Source organism: Panulirus ornatus, chromosome 4, assembly GCF_036320965.1.
Source record: "Panulirus ornatus isolate Po-2019 chromosome 4, ASM3632096v1, whole genome shotgun sequence".
NCBI lineage: Eukaryota > Metazoa > Arthropoda > Malacostraca > Decapoda > Palinuridae > Panulirus > Panulirus ornatus.
The window spans coordinates 39,771,590-39,789,169 of NC_092227.1; the positions used below are offsets into that span (position 1 = coordinate 39,771,590).

Consider the following 17,580-nt stretch of genomic DNA (forward strand, 5'->3'; position numbering starts at 1 on the left):
ATGAGTGGCCATTTGATCCTCAGCAGCAGAAAGATAAGGTTTTGGTAAAGATTAATCTAGTTCATCAAAACTAGTTTGGGGAAATGGCTACTTATGTTTCAAGCGATTACAGAACTACACATGGAGAACCAACCTATCTCATTTTTCATACTAAATGATATCATATACAGCAGCTGTAGTAAATGAGAGAATATGTTGGGTTAGTCAATGTAAAAATAAGCAATACAATTGTGTAAAATCAATACAACTAAAGAAAATCTCACATACCATCCCATGGAAGAAGAAGTGAGTCACAGGGTGGGGAAGAGGGCGAAAGTTCTGGGAGCGTTGAAAAATGTGTGGAAGGCGAGAACATTACCTCGGAAAGCAAAAATGGGTATGTTTGAAGGAATAATGGTTCCAACAATGTTATATGGTTGCGAGGCATGAGCTATAGATAGAGTTGTGCGAAGGGTGGATGTGTTGGAAATGAGATGTTTGAGGGCAATATGTAGTGTGAGGTGGTTTGATTGAGTAAGTAATGAAAGGGTAAGAGAGATGTGTGGTAATAAAAAGAGTGTGGATGAGAGAGCAGAAGAGGGTGTTTTGAAATGGTTTGGTCACATGGAGAGAATGATTGAGGAAAGATTGACAAAGAGGATATATGCGTCAGAGGTGGAGGGAACAAGAAGTGGGAGACCAAATTGGAGGTGGAAGGATGGAGTGAAAAAGATTTTGAGCGATCGGGGCCTGAACATGCAGGAGGGTGAAAGGCGTGCAATGAATAGAGTGAATTGGAATGATGTGGTATATCGGGGTCAACGTGCTGTCAATGGATTGAACCAGGGCATGTGAAGCGTCTGGGGTAAACCATGGAAAGTTTTGTGGGGCCTGGATGTGAAAAGGGAGCTGTGGTTTTGATGCATTATACATGACAGCTAGAGACTGAGTGTGAACAAATGTGGCCTTTGTTGTCTTTTCCTAGCACTACCTCGTGCATATGCGGGGGGAGGGGGTTGTTATTTCATGTGTGGTGGGGTGGCGATGGGAATGAATAAAGGCAGCAAGTATGAATTATGTACATGTGTATAAATGTATTTGTCTGTGTATGTATACATATGTATACGCTGAAATGTATAAGTATGTATATACGTATATGTACGTGTATGGATGTGTATGTATATACATGTGTATGTGGGTGGGTTGGGCCATTCTTTTGTCTGTTACCTTGCGCTACCTTGCTAATGTGGGAGACAGCGACAAAGTAAAATAGAATAGAATAACATCCCAAGCAATCAAGATTTGACATTCAGTATTATAGTTACAATATACCTATCACTGGAAATGCACTGTAAACATAGCACTAGATGTCAACAAACAGAAGTGGAATCAGGCAGCTGTGTGACATGCACTCACAGCAACAGAAGAATAAGATGCTAGTATATTTCCACCACTATTTCATCTACTAGGTGACACATATTTCACATATGTATTACCTACTTATACATTGACTCCACATTTTTCTTCATAAACCAGCATTGTAGGCTACGGTCACTATGTAAACTTAATAGCTAAGCAAAAATATTATAAACAATTCCCAAAGTTTGTAAATGTCCTGTTGATTTTTTGCAAGTATGCTCCCTACTCTTACTTTAATAAATTTCAAATTTTTCCTGATGTACATAATCTTCACTAATATCACTTATTTGATATCATTCAACAAAACACAATGCTTAAATTCATACTTCATAACTATTATTGTATGCTCAAAACACTGTACTATCAGTACAAACAAAATCACTTAACTTATCCATCTATCTATCTGTACTTCTGATGCTCATTCTCTCTGGGAACTTCCACCAAGGGGTAGCCATGGTAAAAGAGTCTCCATTTATCCTTGTCCTTACACTCTTTCCTTGCTTACACCATTCTATGCATTCTTCCACCAGTTCCCTCCCTCCAGTAATCTTCTACTCTAATTTCTCAAGTCATGGGTAGTCTTCCTCTCACATCATCCCCTTTAACTGTATTACCATACACTCTCCTTGTAAACTCCCCATCTTGCATTCTTTCCAAATGCCCAAACCACCTATCTTATTTCTTTCTTCATTCCATCTAGTCATATCATAGGCTCCTCCCAAATGACTCATTTCCACAGCCTGGATTCTTGACCTATGACTCATTGCATGTCCAAGTTTTGGCTGCATAGGTCAGGTTTAGGAGAACTAAACATCCTTCGATCCTTTCTTCAATACTTACACCCTACCTTTATTCTATTAAGGGACCCAATGACTTTCCACCCTGCACTGATATTTGGATCTTTCGACTGCATAGGTCAGGTTCAGGAGAACTATACAGTCCCTTGATCCATTCTTCAATAGTTACACCTATACCCTTCACTATTCTAATAAGGGACCCAGTGACTTTCTAACCTGTACTGTTCTCTCCCTTGTCTCTCCTTCCACATCAATCTTACACGAGATAGCTCCTAAACACTTAAATTTCATCTTTTCTATTCTTTCTCCCCCTATATATATATATGGATCAGGTGTTTGCTTTGAAGAATGTATGTGAGAAATACTTAGAAAAGCAAATGGATTTGTATGTAGCATTTATGGATCTGGAGAAGGCATATGATAGAGTTGATAGAGATGCTCTGTGGAAGGTATTAAGAATATATGGTGTGGGAGGCAAGTTGTTAGAAGCAGTGAAAAGTTTTTATCGAGGATGTAAGGCATGTGTACGTGTAGGAAGAGAGGAAAGTGATTGGTTCTCAGTGAATGTAGGTTTGCGGCAGGGGTGTGTGATGTCTCCATGGTTGTTTAATTTGTTTATGGATGGGGTTGTTAGGGAGGTGAATGCAAGAGTTTTGGAAAGAGGGGCAAGTATGAAGTCTGTTGGGGATGAGAGAGCTTGGGAAGTGAGTCAGTTGTTGTTCGCTGATGATACAGCGCTGGTGGCTGATTCATGTGAGAAACTGCAGAAGCTGGTGACTGAGTTTGGTAAAGTGTGTGAAAGAAGAAAGTTAAGAGTAAATGTGAATAAGAGCAAGGTTATTAGGTACAGTAGGGTTGAGGGTCAAGTCAACTGGGAGGTGAGTTTGAATGGAGAAAAACTGGAGGAAGTGAAGTGTTTTAGATATCTGGGAGTGGATCTGGCAGCGGATGGAAACATGGAAGCGGAAGTGGATCATGGGGTGGGGGAGGGGGCGAAAATTCTGGGAGCCTTGAAGAATGTGTGGAAGTCGAGAACATTATCTCGGAAAGCAAAAATGTGTATGTTTGAAGGAATAGTGGTTCCAACAATGTTGTATGGTTGCGAGGCGTGGACTATGGATAGAGTTGTGCGCAGGAGGATGGATGTGCTGGAAATGAGATGTTTGAGGACAATGTGTGGTGTGAGGTGGTTTGATCGAGTAAGTAACGTAAGGGTAAGAGAGATGTGTGGAAATAAAAAGAGCATGGTTGAGAGAGCAGAAGAGGGTGTTTTGAAATGGTTTGGTCACATGGAGAGAATGAGTGAGGAAAGATTGACCAAGAGGATATATGTGTCGGAGGTGGAGGGAACGAGGAGAAGAGGGAGACCAAATTGGAGGTGGAAAGATGGAGTGAAAAAGATTTTGTGTGATCGGGGCCTGAACATGCAGGAGGGTGAAAGGAGGGCAAGGAATAGAGTGAATTGGAGCGATGTGGTATACTGGGGTTGACGTGCTGTCAGTGGATTGAATCAAGGCATGTGAAGCATCTGGGGTAAACCATGGAAAGCTGTGTAGGTATGTATATTTGCGTGTGTGGACGTATGTATATACATGTGTATGGGGGTGGGGTTGGGCCATTTCTTTCGTCTGTTTCCTTGCGCTACCTCGCAAACGCGGGAGACAGCGACAAAGCAAAAAAAAAAAAAAAAAAAAAAATATATATATATATATATATATATATATATATATATATATAACAATATATTACACTTTCTTCTCTAACTCTATAGGACTTTACAATATATATACTTTCACTGTTCCCATTTAAAAGCCATTACTTTTGCTCCCAATGACTTTCAATCAAATTACGCTTTCATACATCATAAAACACACTTCCGTAACTCCTCTTCACTCTCAGCAAACAACACAGTATATCCTGAAACACGCTTGTCACAGGCCACCATACCTGTCAACAGTGAATAACAATTTAGAGCTAATAAAAAATACTTTTCCCTCAAAAAATTAATCTAAGCCTATTGTTGATGCCTCCCAAAATTAGTTAATCGCCAGAAGTAAATACAATCTGCTAACTGGAATTAATCCTGAACACCAAGAACTACACCTGTAGTTCTCAGTACCAACTGAGTTTGGCTATTCCAGTATATAATTCATAATACAATTCAAAGACTTTAATATTTGCCTTGAATGAACCATGGCTTATTTGTAAGACTACCAAAAACACTTTCGGATTAGCTTGGAATGTTCAGAATTCTTAGTCTTCATGAAGCATCCCAGCATCCTTGAATATAGATTCGCCGGAATAAATACCGATATAGATCTTTGTGTCTGTTCGTAATTTCGGTATGAATCATCTGGGTTTCCTTCACCGAGAAAGACATAAAACTTTTGAGCAAAAGCATTACTAACCTTAAACTTAGCTCTATATCGAAGTACGACCCTATGTAGAGATTATGAGTATAAATATTTACCTTTATTTGTTTACACATTTTTGGATACAGTTTTATTGAAACTAATTTTTCCCTTACATTGAAAGAATCAAAAGCTGCTTACAACTGCTAAAATTGTCATACAGAGAATTCACAACTCTTCGAAAAACAAAAATCGTGATGAATGTAGTCATTATCGGTTGGATGTCTATGACAATATTAATTTTCAACCAGAATTGCCAATTCTACATGTATCAACTTCCATTTAGGAACAATTCTAAGTTGTTAAAGATATATTTGATATCTAGAAATTCCTTGCATAATCTAGTGACAAATCTAAGAGATATTTCAAAGTATTATGTTAACATTTTGATTAACAAGTAAATTGATAAATGATTAGAAAGATAATCGGTAAAAGTGTGTTATCCCCTAAAAGAATAATATGATACGTTCACGTATGGACTATTGGGCGTCCCATACCTGTATTAACAATTTTACAGCACACGGCTTCTGAACAATGATAGACCTCAATTGGTAATTGAGTTTTCGTAAGAGTTGGCCCCGTTCTCTATGGGAAGACAATGGGTATACACAGCGATTTCGTAGTGAGTGGCAAAATGACGGTATGTTTATTAGTTAATTAGAGTTGATAGAGACGATTAGCGGCGGTTTTGCAAAAACTGAAAGTGCATATTATCGGCCAGGCTGTGATTTAGATATACATGAAATACAACGAAACAAAAGAAAGAACCGTTCAGCTCAAACTCTAAGTGCCCTTCCTTTCAAAAAACTCAAATGAATCAGTGAGCTTAAGGTAAAATATCACAGTTTATAAGAGAACACTGTCCTTTAAGAATAGATGATCACTTAAATGACGTTTTTATATCTTGCCTAGGGGACAATAAAGGTTGTGGTGATCGTAACCTGAGGATATCCAAACGCAATTGCTTTTCATGGAGAATTTGCGGAATTACATTTGACAGAAACTTCAGGTTGCTTGTTGATTAAAAAAAGAATATATCAGATTAGAGATATTGGGTATTGTACTAAGATAGTGTTCAGATTCAAAACAACGACTTGTGGTGAGCATTTTTGATTATGTTGACCTGAGTGAAGCAATGTATAAACCTTGCCTTAAAGTTGTCACAAATATATATCATGGTCAATATCTGCTGAAACTCATGGCATATGGAACTGACAATGCGTCTATAATGACTTGTATCAACAATGGGGTATACATGCGTCTGTAATGACCGGTATCAACAATGGGATATACATGCGTCTGTAATGACGTATCAGCAATGGGATATACATGCGTCTGTAATGACTGGTGTCAACAATGGGGTATACATGCGTCTGTAATGACTGGTATTAACAATGGGATATACATGTGTCTATAATGTATCAACAATGGGATATACATGCGTCTATAATGACGTATCAACAATGGGATATACATGCGTCTGTAATGACTGGTGTCAACAATGGGGTATACATGCGTCTGTAATGACTGGTATCAACAATGGGATATACATGCGTCTACAATGACGTTCAACAATGGTATATACATGCGTCTGTAATGACGTATTAACAATGGGATATACATGCGTCTGTAATGACTGGTTTCAACAATGGGGTATACATGCGTCTGTAATGACTGGTATCAACAATGGGATATACATGCGTCTATAATGACGTATCAACAATGGGATATACATGCGTCTGTAATGACTGGTTTCAACAATGGGGTATACATGCGTCTGTAATGACTGGTATCAACAATGGGATATACATGCGTCTATAATGACGTATCAACAATGGGATATACATGTGTCTGTAATGACGTATCAACAATGGGGTATACATGTCTGTAATGACGTATCAACAATGGGGTATACACGCACCTGAAATGTAAAATTGTTTTCCTGATATTCAAATGTGTGTCATTCAACCCAACTGACATTATCTCATGTTCCCACTGAATTTCTGGCGAGAAACGTTGGTTTTTTGGTAAAAGTTGTCTAGTTCATGTGTTCGGCAGCCTATGACGTGCTTTACTTTGCTGGGACCACCACTTGAGGAGGCGGGGTGTAGCCAGTCATCCTGGTTGTCGATTGAAGCTGCAGCTGAAAAAATCCTGTCAATGGACCGAACTTTAATATAACCATTTTGACAATTGTCGATCTCACGAACGCTGCTACACTGCAGTTATTACACTGTGTTCTCAGATAAGGAAAATTATGCTTTCTTTTTGTTTCTTAAACATGTGCGAAAGTGCAAATGGTTAACAAGAACTTTAAAGATGAAAAACAGGATCCAAAAAAATTATTACGAGACTTAGTTCGACTGATTCGTTGTGTACAAACAGGAATTCCCGGCAATAAGAATTTGGCATACTGTGCTTGAAGATAACCTTAATCTAAAGACGTACTTGGGATATGCATTTGAAAGAGTTATCAGAGGGCAAATTTCACCAGCCCTGGAAGTCATGAGTGGGCAGTGCATAGATTTTGTTCTTAAACTCATATGGTAATTATGTCAATGTCTTTCAGATAATGCTGGCGGCATTTTGCAGTCCTTGTCTGTACTCTGTGTCAACGAAAGCCTGAAACCAAAAAAGCCTGACTGTCTCACCCAGTGAAAAACTGCATTACACTGAATGGTCAGAAACTTCAAACACTTCTATTTTTGTCTGAAGTGGTGAATTACAGAGATGCCACCAGCGAATGTCCCCTTAAAGATCTATCCAAAGTGGCTCAGCGATCTCTGCCCTATTCGATAACCGATGTAGAGGGCGCCTTCAGTCAAGTGAATCTAGTAAAGTCAAAGTTCAAACTAGTACATAAAATATATGGTGGCGGTGATGAAAACATCGTCAGTCATTACAGAGTCACAGACCTAAATGACCAAGGGAAAAAATATGACAGGTTCCTGTTCCACTGATCTGAGGCGAAATCAAGTGGCGATGTGAGACTTAGTGCAACTGCAGCTTCACAGTTCATCGTATCCAGCAGAATAAATCTACCAGGAGAAAATGAAGACAAGATTTTCAAGGGAAAATATACCCTCTATGTTCTGTCAGCAGGTTTTAAGAAGAAACCAACAAGGAGAAGGTTGCACTTTTAGTAACCTTGGGCGTAGATGAATTACTAGACACTTATAATTCATTTGAGTTCTCAGCACCAGTAACCAGCCTAACCCATCTACAGTGCTACAAAATGTACCTGCCAAATTTGACATTTTGCCCTAAAGAAAAATGTACTGCCTGAGTGTAGTGTTATATCCTTACAGGGAATGAATGCTTTTCTTTGTGGCTCAACTGAATTGTGTACAAAACAGAGGACAATAAGCAACCGCCGTAGCTAACTTTTTCTTTGAGAAAAACAATTATTTTTGTAGTATTAAGTGTCTCTGTTAGAACTACCTTGACCAATATCCTACGCAAATTATTACATAAAGTGGAGACGAGAATAAACAGCATGAAATTAGTGTTGACAATCTGGGAAAGTTATTGAAAAATGGCAAAAAAGGTGTGCTCGAAGATAACCTGTAGGCATTATCGAGTGATTTCTATAGCTGGTTTATTGCAAAGATTATCAGTGTCTCTAATTTGTTACGTAAGTAAATTTGATCTGTGACAATGAATTCTGAACTGAGGACAAGGAGCGTCTGCAACTATTTCTAGGCGAATTATATAAACGATGCTGTCAAGAAGAAAAATGTGTTTATAGCAATTGTAGGACCTAAGACAAACAAGTTGCTAAGAAATTTGTGCAAGCCTAAACATCCTGGAGAATTATCTTTTGAAGAACTCCGTGAAGTGGTATCTGACAATGAGTGAAAGCTCAGACACAATTGCATGATTAAGATTCTATTAAAAATCAGGTGACCAGGAGAGAGTTGACGACAGACCCGCAAGATAAAATGTTGCGCGACCATTTAAACGTAGGTATCAACGATGAACAGATTCAAGCAAAACTACTGGTGAGATTCTGTCATGCGAGGAAATCTACGATTTGGCAGCGGCAATAGAGAGAACACGCAAGGATGTGTCAGACATAAAACAGCCATCATCCCTGCATGCAGTGACACAAGGCCCACCCTGTTGGAGATGCGGTGAAGTTCATCATCTAAACAGCTGTTGGGCCAGAGACAAGAGGTGCTGCAACTTCCAACAAGTCGGTCATTTCTCCCGTAAATGTCAGCAGTCTCAGCCACAGGATTCGACTAAGAAAAGAAAGGATGGATGGGCATTCCCTAGTAGTAGTTTCAAGCCTTCTCCGAAAAACATACCAGAGTTCCTTCACCAAGAGGAGAGAGAACAGCGCCAAGATGGGGGGGGGGGGGGGGGGGGGGGAGGACCAAAAAGAGTAAAAAGAGAACCGCCAAGGGGAGAGGAAATTCATCAAAGTGGAAAATGTAGAAAACTGGGAAGAAGGATTAGGAAATGATAATGATGTTAAAAAAGGTAAGGAGGACTATTTTGGATTCAGTTAAGTACTATACTGTAGTAGTGGAAACAAGAATGAAGTACAACTAAGAAGCGTTCAGCCTTTTATGAGCAGACTAAATATTGAAGGGTAAGACGTAGATTTGGAGACATCCACTGGTGCAAGTTTGACCACAACTGGTGAACATGTTCATGAGAATCTGAGTGACAAGGTATCCAGATTACAAGAGAAACTAACAGATGATGATGTAAAGTCATACACAGAAGAAAGAGATTGAGAGTTAAAGGTGTTATGAAAGCTCATGTCACAAAAGACTGAGAGTTAAAGATGTCACACACAATGGTTGCCTTTAGTAGTAAGAGAAGGTGATGGACAAAGTGTGTGAGGTACGAACTGCTTACAAACACTCCAGTTTGATTGGAAGAATTGTGTTTAATGAACAGGAACAGTTGGATGGCAATTAAAAGTTTATGAAGGATTTGAAAATGAAATACACTGGTGTATTTGAAAAATGTTTAGGCACGTACACTGGATGTAACGCCAAAAAATTATGTGGATGCTGGTGTAAAGCCAAAATTTTTGAAAGGTCGGCCACAGCCTTTTTCTTTATGAGAGGCCACAGACATAGATATGGAAGGCTAGTGGTAAATGGGACACTCAACCAGTGGAAAGCTCAGAATGGGCCACTCCGGTAATGATCGTGTCCAAACCATCCTCAAAAGTTAGAATTTCTGGAAACTAAAGTGACAGTAAACCCGGTGACTTTGGGTAGCTGAGGACACTTTCCCAGTTCCAATAATGATAACTTATTGACTAGTGTTGTAGGAGGTAAGTCATTCTCAAAATTGGATATGAGTAGTTGCTTTTCAACAAATGTTATTGGATGAAGAGTCAAAGAAGTGTTGAGTGATGAACAAGAATGCCCCTGGGATTTTTCAAAGGTATGTACAATTCATTGATATATATTCCACAGCCTCTTGTACATTTAGATGTTATGTTGATGACTGGAAGCACTGAAACAGGACGTAGAGCAAACTTGACCAAGGTGGTAAAGAGATCAAATGAAAAAAGTTCGAAGATGCATTGTGATGAATGTGAATGTCTCCAAAAGCAGTGCAAGTTATTTGGGACAAAATTTCTCAGGAACCTCTCTTCAGTGCTTGCGCTAGTGTACATGTTATGGAAGTGGGTGCGATGGCAGTGGTTCAACCACAAGAAGCTTCAAGAAAGCAAAGCAAACGTTTTTGTGTAGCGAGGTTTTGGCACATTATGATTCAGATAGGCCTTTTGTTCTGTCATGTGATGCATCAACATATGGTGTAGGGGCATTGTTAGCCCACCAAAATGAAGATGGATCAGAACAACCTAAAGCTTTTGCTTCACTCAAACTGAATGATGCTCAAAAAAAAACATACACAAATTGACAGGGAGAGTTTGGCAGTAGTGTTCTTGGTGCGCTATCTTCATAACTGTGTGAATGAAAAATCATTCACATTAGTCACAGACCACAAACAAGTCCGTAGTTTCACTTTTATATGAACACTACGCAGTGCCTGGTATGGCTAATGCGAGAATACAACGTTGGTCCATCTCACTTGCTGTTTATTATTACCAGTTGAAATTTAGAAATGGTAGTGATAATGTAGATGCTGACCTACTGTGTACATTACCTGTGGCGTAGAAATCAGCATCAGTACCACTCCCCACAGATACCATGTTGATAGAGCACATTGAAGATTCAACAATTGCAGCTAAACACATCAGATGGACAGTACATGACTCTACATATGCATTTTTTCTTTCTTTTTTTTTTTTGTTATCAAGAATGATTGGTCAAAAGCTGTTCAGGTTCCAAATTTCTCATTTCATGTGTGTAGAGAACTTAGTACAGATGAAGGTTCCATAATGTGCATCCTCCAGCAGGACGGCAAAATTTATTAAGAGAACCGAACGAAGCTAGATCATGTTTGGCAGTCTAATTCAGGCAAGGATATTGAACATATTGTAGAAACTTGCGAGATTTGTCAAGTGAATAGAAATGAACCTCATGTTGCACCCTTTCACGGGTGGCCATACCCAGATAAGCCATGGCAGAGAGTATATGTAGATTTCGCAGGACCGTTTATAAGGCATATGGATTTGGTCCTCATTGATGTCTATTCAAAATGGCCAGAGGTAAGAATTATGAATAGAAGATCATCACTCGCAACCATTGCTGAGTTAGGGGATATTTTGATCACTCATGGGCGCCCTTATTGTTAGAGATAAGCCAGTTTACTAGTTATGAATTTGACCAGTCTGTGCAGGAAAATGGTATTGACTATGTTACTTGTGATCCTTTTCACCCTAGCTCTCATAGAAAATGAGAAAAGCAGACATCAAGACAAGATTGTCCAAGTTCTTATTCAGAGACAGATGTTCACCACAGTCTGTAACCGGTAGTACCCGGGCAGAGTTGCTAATGAAAAGAAATTTACAGGGACTCATTGACCAAACTTATAAAAAGTGCAAAATGGAAGAAAGAACAAAAGAAATATAAGGGCAGACCTTTCCGTAGATTTTAGGGTAAATGATGAAGTGTTTGTGGAGAGTTATAGTGATAGCGGAATTAACTGTACCCCTGTTAGATACGACAGAACTGCGTGATAACAAAGTTCTCAGGAGACATGGTGTTCAAATAAGATTTAGAAGTGTAAAGCTGTCAGAGCAAGGAGCTCCGAGGGAAGTAATCATACAGGAATAGGGTGAGGATGGTATGAGCAGGCTACAGGACAATTAAGTTCTGGGCAAGCTGTGATTCAGAAACTTGGTGAAACACTTGAAGACCAAAGAGAAGGTAGCGTCAGTTCTTCAAGCCAGATGGGAGTCTGACGCATGCAGGGAGAGACCTGGAGCAAGTTTATCCTGTATGGGTACTTCAGGAAGCCCAGTGAAAATCAAAATGAGTACAAAACTGTATGTAATACACTGAAAGTGAAGAACAAGTTATTTTACTTATATATAATTCCACTGGGGATAGGAGAGAAAGAATACTTCCTACGCAACCTCACGTGTCGTAGAAGGCGACTAAAGGGGACGGGAGCAGGGGGCTGGAAACCCTCCCCTCCTTGTATTTTAACTTTCTAAAAGGGGAAACACAAGAAGGAGTCACGCGGGGAGTGCTCATCCTCCTCGAAGGCTCAGATTGGGATGTCTAAATATGTGTGGATGTAACCAAGATGAGAAAAAAGGAGAGATAGGTGGTATGTTTGAGGAAAGGAACCTGGATGTCTTGGCTCTGAGTGAAACGAAGCTCAAGGGTAAAGGGGAAGAGTGGTTTGGCAATGTCTTTGGAGTAAAGTCAGGGGTTAGTGAGAGGACAAGAGTAAGGGAAGGAGTAGCACTACTCCTGAAACAGGAGTTGTGGGAGTATGTGATAGAGTGTAAGAAAGTAAACTCTAGATTGATATGGGTAAAACTGAAAGTGGATGGAGAGAGATGGGTGATTGTTCTTATGCACCTGGGCATGAGAAGAAAGATCATGAGAGGCAAGTGTTTTGAGAACAGCTGAGTGAGTGTGTTAGTAGTTTTGATGCACAAGACCGGGTTATAGTGATGAGTGATTTGAATGCAAAGGTGAGTAATGTGGCAGTTGAGGGAATAATTGGTGTACATGGGGTGTTCAGTGTTGTAAATGAAAATGGTGAAGAGCTTGTAGATTTATGTGCTGAAAAAGGTCTGGTGATTGGTTTAAAAAGAGATATACATAAGTATACGTATGTAAGTAGGAGAGATGGCCAGAGAGCACATAAGTATACGTATGTAAGTAGGAGAGATGGCCAGAGAGCGTTATTGGATTACGTGTTAATTGATAGGCGCGCGAAAGAGAGACTTTTGGATGTTAATGTGCTGAGAGGTGCAACTGGAGGGATGTCTGATCATTATCTTGTGGAGGCGAAGGTGAAGATTTGTAGAGGTTTTCAGAAAAGGAGAGAGGATGTTGGGGTGAAAAGAGTGGTGAGAATAAGTGAGCTTGGGAAGGAGACTTGTGTGAGGAAGAACCAGGAGAGACTGAGTACAGAATGGAAAAAGGTGAGAACAAAGGATGTAAGGGGAGTGGGGGAGGAATGGGATGTATTTAGGGAAGCAGTGATGGCTTGCGCAAAAGATGCTTGTGGCATGAGAAGCGTGGGAGGTGGGCAGATTAGAAAGGGTAGTGAGTAGTGGGATGAAGAAGTAAGATTATTAGTGAAAGAGAAGAGAGAGGCATTTGGACTATTTTTGCAGGGAAATAATGCAAATGAGTGGGAGATGTATAAAAGAAAGAGGCAGGAGGTCAAGAGAAAGGCGGAAGAGGTGAAAAAGAGGGCAAATGAGAGTTGGGGTGAGAGTGTATCATTAAATTTTAGGAAGAATAAAAAGATGTTCTGGAAGGAGGTAAATAAAGTGCGTAAGACAAGGGAAAAAATGGAAACTTCAGTGAAGGGGGCTAATGGGGAGGTGATAACAAGTAGTGGTGATGTGAGAAGGAGATGGATTGAGTATTTTGAAGGTTTGTTGAATGTGTTTGATGATAGAGTGGCAGATATAGGGTGTTTTGGTCGAGGTGGTGTACAAAGTGAGAGGGTTAGGGAGAATAATTTGGTAAACAGAGAAGAGGCAGTAAAAGCTTTGCGAAAGATGAAAGCCGGCAAGGCAGGGGGTTTGGATGGTATTGCAGTGGAATTTATTAAAAAAGGGGGTGACTATATTGTTGACTGGTTGGTAAGGTTATTTAGCGTATGTATGTATTGGCGGGATGCTTGCATAGTGCCATTGTACAAAGGAAAAGAGAATAAAAGTGAGTGCTCATATTACAGAGGTATAAGTTTGTTGAGTATTCCTGGGAAATTATATGGGAGGATATTGATTGAGAGGGTGCAGGCATGTACAGAGCATCAGATTGGGGAAGAGCAGTGTGGTTTCAGAGTGGTGGAGGATGTGTGGACCAGGTGTTTGCTTTGAAGAATGTATGTGAGAAATACTTAGAAAAGCAAATGTATTTGTATGTAGCATTTATGGATCAGGAGAAGGCATATGATAGAGTTGATAGAGATGCTATGTGGAAGGTATTAAAAATATATGGTGTGGGAGGCAAGTTGTTAGAAGCAGTGAAAAGTTTTTATCGAGGATGTAAGGCATGTGTACGTGTAGGAAGAGAGGAAAAAAGTGATTGGTTCTCAGTGAATGTAGGTTTGCGGCAGGGGTGTGTGATGTCTCCATGGATGTTTAATTTGATTATGGATGGGGTTGTTAGGGAGGTGAATGCAAGAGTTTTGGAAACAGGTGTAAGTATGCAGTCTGTTGTGGATGAGAGAGCTTGGGAAGTGAGTCAGTTGTTGTTCGTTGATGATACAGCGCTAGTGGCTGATTCGTGTGAGAAACTGCAGAAGCTGGTGAGTGAGTTTGGTAGTGTGTGAAAGAAGAAAGCTGAGAGTAAATGTGAATAAGAGCAAGGTTATCAGGTACAGTAGGGTTGAGGAACAATTCAATTGGGAGGTAAGTTTGAATGGAGAAAAACTGGAGGAAGTGAAATGTTTTAGATATCTGGTGCTGGATTTGGCAGCGGATGGAACCATGGAAGCGGAAGTGAATGATAGGGTGGGGGAGGGGGCGAAAGTTCTGGGAGCGTTGAAGAATGTGTGGAAGTCGAGAATATTATCTCGGAAAGCAAAAATGGGTATGTTTGAAGGAATAGTGGTTCCAACAATGTTATATGGTTGCAAGGTGCGGGCTATGGATAGAGTTGTGCTGAGGAGGGTGGATGTGCTGGAAGTGAGATGTTTGAGGACAATATGTGGTGTGAGGTAGTTTGATCGAGTAAGTAATAATAGGGTAAGAGAGATGTGTGGTAATAAAAAGAGTGTGGTTGAGAGAGCAGAAGAGGGTGTTTTGAAATGGTTTGGGCACATGGAGAGAATGAGTGAGGAAAGATTGACCAAGAGGATATATGAGTCAGAGGTGGAGGGAACGAGGAGAAGTGGGAGACCAAACTGGAGGTGGAAAGATGGAGTGAAAAAGATTTTGAGTGATCGGGGCCTGAACATGCAGGAGGGTGAAAGGCGTGCAAGGAACAGAGTGAATTGGAACGATGTGGTATACCGGGGTCGACGTGCTGTCAGCGGATTGAACCAGGGCATTGTGAAGCGTCTGGGGTAAACCATGGAAAGTTCTGTGGGGTCTGGGTGTGGAAAGGAAAATGTGGTTTCGGTGCATTATTACATGACAGCTAGAGACTGAGTGTGAACGAAAGTGGCCATTGTTGTCTTTTCCTAGCGCTACCTCGCGCACATAAGGGGGAGAGGGTGTTGTTATTTCATGTGTGGTGGGGTGGCGATGGGAATGAATAAAGGCAGACAGTATGAATTATGCACATGTGTATACATGTATATGTCTGTGTGTGTATATATATGTATACGTTGAGATGTATAGGTATGTATATTTGCGTGTGTGGACGTGTATGTATATACATGTGTATGTGAGTGGGTTGGGCCATTCTTTCGTCTGTTTCCTTGCACTACCTCGCTAACGCGGGAGACAGCGACAAAGCAAAATAGAATGAATAAATAATAGTTCCACGGATGTGGATTTTTGTTCGTAGTATTTAAATAATTCAGTATTTATGTAATGCAGTAAGGAGTTGGGAAATTTCTTGATAATGAACAAAGTACAGATGCCAATAAACACATTATTTCATATGAACTATTTTCAAACTCATATATACTACTTTGAAATTCAAAGGGGGGGGGGGGGGGAAGAATGTTATAACTTTATAGGGAATGAATGTTTTTCTTTATGGCCCATCTGGGTTCTGTTTACAAAACATAATTGTATAACCAACTGCTGGCTACCAGAAATTTTCCAATTGTAAAGCAATTATTTTTAGACAACAAGTGTTTAATTGGAACATACCCTGACCAGTATACTATGCTAATCATCACAATTTCTCAGTCTACCTTACCTGTGAAATTATTAAGTTTGTAGTGTCCGCGATTATATCTTTGTATTTTTTGCCTCACCTCTGCTCTTTTAATGTATATACTCTTTTAACCACCAAATCAAATTTGAGTATTACATGATCACTTCCTCTAAATGATGTGTCATACAAAAGATTTTCAATATCAGTGCTTGTATAAATGAAGATAAGGTCTAGTAATGATGGTGTATTAGTCACTCTCATCTTAGTGGGGTCCGTGACAAGTTGATATAGGATATATTCCTGTATGGTCTCTAAGAACTTGTCTACATGACTTCCTTGAGTATTACATGATCACAATCCTCTAAATGATGTGTCATACAAAAGATTTTCAATATCAGTGCTTGTATATATGAAGATAAGGTCTAGCAATGATGGTGTATTAGTCACTCTCATCTTAGTGGGGTCCTTGACAAGTTGATATAGGATATATTCCTGTATGGTCTCTAAGAACTTGTCTACATGACTTCCTATCATCATGAAAATTCAGATTTCCTTAGTCTATATCTTTAAAACAGAAATCTCTCATTATGAGTCCGTTATCAGAAAACGCTTTACCAAGTAACGTGTTTCATTGCTTCATTTGAATGCATGTTCCAGTTTGACATTGCCACATCCTAACACTTCTGCCCTCTGCAGTTTTACCGGTGCTGTTCCATCCACTTGCCATGTGTGGTATCCACTTTCTTGTCTTCTGATTGTACTCTTTTCTGTTCTCCATCTCTAACTTAGATCTATCACACTTGAATGTCTCACATAATTCCAATATGCTTTTAAGATTCATAGCTTTTTTATGTACTTCTCGGCATGATGACTCCAATTCAAACGTTGTCATAACTGGTCGCTCTTTTACTTCTTCGTTATAACCTCCAGTTCTTCTATTTTTCATCACAGAAATTGCTTTTGGCGGTCCTATAGCCTATAAATTTTTTTGATACGTATTTATTCCTTAGCTGGTGTATGATTTTCTTTCAGTCCAAAAATGATTATAAGTGATTTACGTCTGTCAGCCTCCTGCTTTCGTAGTCGTTCTAATTCTAGTGTCATCCACTTTATAGCCTCCAACTTTATGATCTCTCTTTTGGCTAGCAAGAACTGATCCTGTATTCTTTGTACTCTTTTGAACTTTCTATCATGTAACCTATATACCTCCTTGACTGCTTCAACTCTATCATTGTATATTACTGTTTCAACCTCTTTGCTCAATTTTCTGCGTACCTCTGTTTGTGTTGCATCTGGTCTACGTTCCTCTCCTCATTTGTAACACTTTGTTGATCTGCTTCCGAATATGGTATAAATCTTCCCTGCCCTCTACTTTCATCGGTGTCTGTGTGTGTTTTTGCCTCAAATTAGCTTTCGATGTTAGCCCGGTAGATTCAATAAGTACTTTGTCCTTTCCTCTGTTTGAAAATCTGCTGGTAATGCTCCTACAGTCCCTTGACCATATCATCCATTTGTTCTTCTGCACAGCTTCTATAGCACATCTAGAAAAGACATATCAGAGTTTGCTGT

The 17,580-nt window shown here is 39.7% G+C and overlaps 1 protein-coding gene across 1 annotated transcript in view; it reads right to left on the bottom strand.

Moving 5' to 3' along the window:
- The window catches only part of mei-9 (DNA repair endonuclease XPF mei-9), a 739,294-nt gene extending 734,674 nt beyond the window's left edge, over positions 1-4,620 (bottom strand). The window contains exon 1 of the mRNA XM_071694005.1: positions 4,604-4,620. The gene's annotated coding sequence lies outside the window, so the exon portion shown is untranslated. The remainder of the gene's footprint in view (positions 1-4,603) is intronic.
- Between the last annotated feature and the right edge of the window lie 12,960 nt (positions 4,621-17,580).